The sequence below is a fragment of the Nerophis ophidion genome, linkage group LG07 (genome assembly GCF_033978795.1).
Source record: "Nerophis ophidion isolate RoL-2023_Sa linkage group LG07, RoL_Noph_v1.0, whole genome shotgun sequence".
Classification (NCBI taxonomy): domain Eukaryota; kingdom Metazoa; phylum Chordata; class Actinopteri; order Syngnathiformes; family Syngnathidae; genus Nerophis; species Nerophis ophidion.
In genome coordinates this window covers 41,400,265-41,404,931 of record NC_084617.1, presented here as the reverse complement: position 1 = coordinate 41,404,931, position 4,667 = coordinate 41,400,265, and the positions used below count along the sequence as shown (strand labels likewise).

Sequence of the window (4,667 nt, the reverse complement as noted above, 5' to 3'; positions counted from 1 at the left end):
TTATCAGTTTGAACATCAAATATGTTGTCTTTGTAGCATATTCAACTGAATATGGGTTGAAAATGATTTGCAAATCATTGTATTCTGTTTATATTTACATCTAACACAATTTCCCAACTCATATGGAAACGGGGTTTGTACTTGATTTAATAATTATTTACATTTATGAAAGAGTAATTCTGTTTGTAATTGAATTTTTAGTCATGTAACGATTGTTATTATTCCTTTTTAAAACAGATATTCCAAACATTGTTAATTGATAAACTGTTTTATCAGGATATGGTGTATTTACTCTTGCATCAATTTAAAAAGGTTCTTTTGTGGTCGAGTACCGAGGGAAGTTCATCTCAAAACATGAGCGGGACAAGAGACAGAAACCCTCTATAAATATCTTTACTATTTATCTGGCATTATATGCTCATAATGTTAACAACAAAAAGTGCTGATAATGTTATAATTAATAAGTTCTAACATTATTTTTATGTGTTTTGTTGCAGACACCAACTGTTGATGTTCTATCTCAACATTCTCCAGACTCATGTGAGCGATAAACCGACTTCATCCCTCCAACAGGTTATTACTTGACTATTTTACTATCCATCCATCCATCCATTTTCTACTACCTGTCCCTTTTTTGGGTTGGCGGGGTGTGCTTGAGCCTATCTGAGCTGCATTCGGGCGGAAGGCGGAGTACACCCTGGACAAGTCGCCATCTCATTACACGGCCAACACAAATAGACAACATTTACACTCACATTCACACACTAGGGCCAATTTAGTGTTGCCAATCAACCTATCCCCAGGTGCATGTCTTTGGAGGTAAGATGAAGCCGGAGTACCCGGAGGGAACCCACGTAGTCACGGGGAGAACATGCAAACTCCACACAGGAAGATCACGAGCCCAGGATTTAACTCAGGACTACTCAGGACCTTCGATTTGTGACGCACATGCACTAACCCCTGTTCCACCGTGCTGCCCTATATCTGCTAAAAACTTGACACAACCTATACTTCAAAAGACATTTAATCCTTTTAACCTCTCACAGATCAGCTTATATGACAACATTTTTTTAAGCGTACATCCATGTTAGTCTGTGGAATTTACAACTCATGTTTAGCAAAACAGGAGATGTTACAGGTCAGCAACATGAATTCTATATGTGATCACTTGTCATGTACTCATATTGTTTGAACTAAAAAAGACTTCAGTGTGTTTCATATAAGGTCCTCATATTTTTCTGAACCACATTAGTGTGTGTTACAATGTTTAATTCAAAGCTTTAAAATGAGTGTTTCAATCCAGGTCCTCATATTTTCTGAACCACATTTTAGTGAATGTTACATTCTTAAATAATAGTCCAAGATCTAAAACGCTATAATAATCTTTACTGTTTATGTAGAATTATATGCTCAGAATATTATCAACCAAAAGTGGTTGTTAATGTTATAATTAATTAGTTCTGACATTATATTTTTGTGTTTTGTTGCAGACACCAACTGTTGGGGTTCTATCTCAACATTCTCCAGATTCAGATGTGAGCGATAAACCGACTTCATCCCTCCAACAGGTTATTACAAGTCTATTTTTACTATATCTGCTCTAAATGTGACCCAACCTATATTTTGAAAGACATTTATTAATTTTAATCTCTCACAGATCAGTTTATATGACAACATTTTCGTAAGGGTACATCCATGTTAGTCAGTAAGGAGTTTGGAACTCATGTTTAGCAAAACAGGAGATGTTACAAGTCAACAACATACATTCTACATGTGACCACTCGTCATGTCCTTATATTGTTTGAACCAAGAAAGACTTAGGTGTGTTTCATATAAGGTCCTCATATTTTCTAAACCAGATTAGTGTGTGTTACAATGTTAATGTCCAAGCTTTAAAATGAGTGTCTCAATTCAGGTCCTCATATTTTCTGAACCAGATTTTAGTGTGTTTTATATTCTTAATAAATTGTCTAAGAGCTGAAACTCTGTAATAATCTTTACCATTTATCTGGCATTGTATGCTCAGAGTTTTATCAACAAAAAGTGCTGATAATGTTATAATTAATTAGTTCTGACATTATATTTTTGTGTTTTGTTGCAGAAACCAACTGTTGAGGTTCCATCTCAACATTCTCCAGATTCAGATGTGAGCCATTAACTGACTTCATCCCTCCAACAGGTTATTACATGTCTATTTTTACTATATCTGCTCTAAATTTGACCCAACCTATATTTTGAAAGACATTTATTTATTTTAATCTCTCACAGATCAGTTTATATGACAACTTTTTCGCAAGGGTACATCCATGTTAGTCAGTAGAAAGTTTAGAAATCATGTTTAGCAAAACAGGAGATGTTACAAGTCAACAACATAAATTCTACATGTGAGCACTCGTCATGTCCTTATATTGTTTGAAGCAAGAAAGACTTAGGTGTGTTTCATATAAGGTCCTCATATTTTCTGAACCAGAAAATGTGTGTTACAATGTTAATGTCAAAGCTTTAAAATGAGTGTCTCAATTCAGGGCCTCATATTTTCTGAACCAGATTTTTGTGTGTGTTACATTCTTAATTAATTGTCTAAGAGCTGAAACTGTAATAATTTTTACCCTTTATCTGGCATTGTATGCTCAGATTTTTATCAACAAAAAGTGGTGAGAATGTTATAATTAATTAGTTATGACATTATATTTTTGTGTTTTGTTGCAGAAACCAACTGTTGAGGTTCTATCTCAACATTCTCTAGATTCAGATGACAGCCATAAACCGACTTCATCCCTCCAACAGGTTATTACATGTCTATTTTTATTATATCTGCTCTAAATTTGACCCAACCTATATTTTGAAAGACATTTATTAATTTTAATCTCTCACAGATCAGTTTATATGACAACATTTTCGTAAGGGTACATCCATGTTAGTCAGTAGGGAGTTTGGAACTCATGTTTAGCAAAACAGGAGATGTTACAAGTCAACAACATAAATTCTACATGTGAGCACTCGTCATGTCCTCATATTGTTTGAACCAAGAAAGACCTAGGTGTGTTTCATATAAGGTCCTCATATTTTCTGAACCAGATTAGTGTGTGTTAAAATGTTAATGTCAAAGCTTTAAAATGAGTGTTTCAATTCAGAAAATGCAGTGCCTCTTGTTTACAGCCGGTTTCTGCAGCGCTGTTTTCATTGATCAAAGTATTTTTTCGGTGGTCGTGTTTTTGGTACATAACTTGTAAATAGTGTGCAAATAATAGGCTATATATATATAAATACATTCAAACCCCGTTTCCATATGAGTTGGGAAATTGTGTTAGATGTACATATAAACAGGATACAATGATTTGCAAAGAATTTTCAACCCCAATTCTGTTGAATATGCTACAAAGACAACATATTTGATGTTAAAACTGCTAAACATTTTTTTTGCAAAGAATTTAGGGATTTTACCATCTACGGTCCGTAAAATTATCAAAAGGTTCAGAGAATCTGGAGAAATCACTGCACGTAAGCGATGTACTGCATTAAAAACCGACATCAATATGTAAAAGATATCACCACATGGGCTCAGAAATACTTCAGAAAACCACTGTCAGTTACTACAGTTGGTCGCTACATCTGTAAATGCAAGTTAAAACTCTACTATGCAAAGCAAATGCCATTTATCAACAACACAGAGGAACGCCGCGGGCTTCGCTGGGCCCGAGCTCATCTAAGATGGACTGATGCAAAGTGGAAAAGTGTTCTGTGGTCTGACGAGTCCACATTTCAAATTATATATGGAAATTGTGGACGTGGTGTTCTCCGGAACAAAGAGGAAAATAACCATCCGGCGCAAAGTTCAAAAGCCAGCATGTGTGATGGTATGGGGGTGTATTAGTGCCCAAGGCATGGGTAACTTACACATCTGAGAAGGCACCATTAATGCTGAATGGTCCATACAGGTTTTGGAGCAACATATGTTGTCATCCAAGCAACATTGTCATGGACGCCCCTGCTTATTTCAGCAAAACAATGCCAAGCCACGTGTTACAACAGCGTGTCTTCCTAGTAAAAGAGTGCGGGTACTTTCCTGGCCCGCCTGCAGTCCAGACATGTCTCCCATCGAAAATGTGTAGTGCATTATGAAGCGTAAAACACGACAACTTAAGCTGTACATCAAGCAAGAATGGTAAAGAATTCTACTTTCAAAGCTTCAACAATTAGTTTCCTCAGTTCCCAAACGTTTATTGAGTGTTGTTAAAAGAAAATGTGATGTAACACAGTGGTGAACATGCCCCTTCCCAACTACTTTGTCACGTGTTGCAGCCATGAAATTCAAAGTTAATTATTATTTGCAAAAAAAAAAAGTTTTTATGTTTGAACATCAAATATGTTGTCTTTGTAATGCTTTCAATTGAATATGGGTTGAAAAGGATTTGCAAATCATTGTATTCAGTTTATATTTACATCTAACACAATTTCCCAACTTTTATGGAAACGGGGTTTGTATATATATTAGGGCTGGGCAATGATTAAAATTTTTAATCGAAGTTAATCGCACTATTTCTCTGATTAATCGCGATTAACTGCATTGTATACGCAAAGCCCAATAATGAATTCAAAAGTAGTGTGTAGTGCACCTTTATTGGAATATTCTCCCACATGAACAAAAGCGCCAAAACATTTGTTGT

At 35.5% G+C, this 4,667-nt stretch overlaps 1 long non-coding RNA gene across 1 annotated transcript; it reads left to right on the top strand.

Moving 5' to 3' along the window:
• The first annotated feature begins 390 nt into the window (after positions 1-390).
• Positions 391-3,189, top strand: LOC133555690 (uncharacterized). Its single transcript, XR_009807374.1, has 4 exons — positions 391-573; positions 1,491-1,568; positions 2,102-2,179; positions 2,710-3,189. It is a non-coding gene; the product is annotated as an uncharacterized LOC133555690 (long non-coding RNA).
• The last annotated feature ends 1,478 nt before the right edge of the window (positions 3,190-4,667 follow it).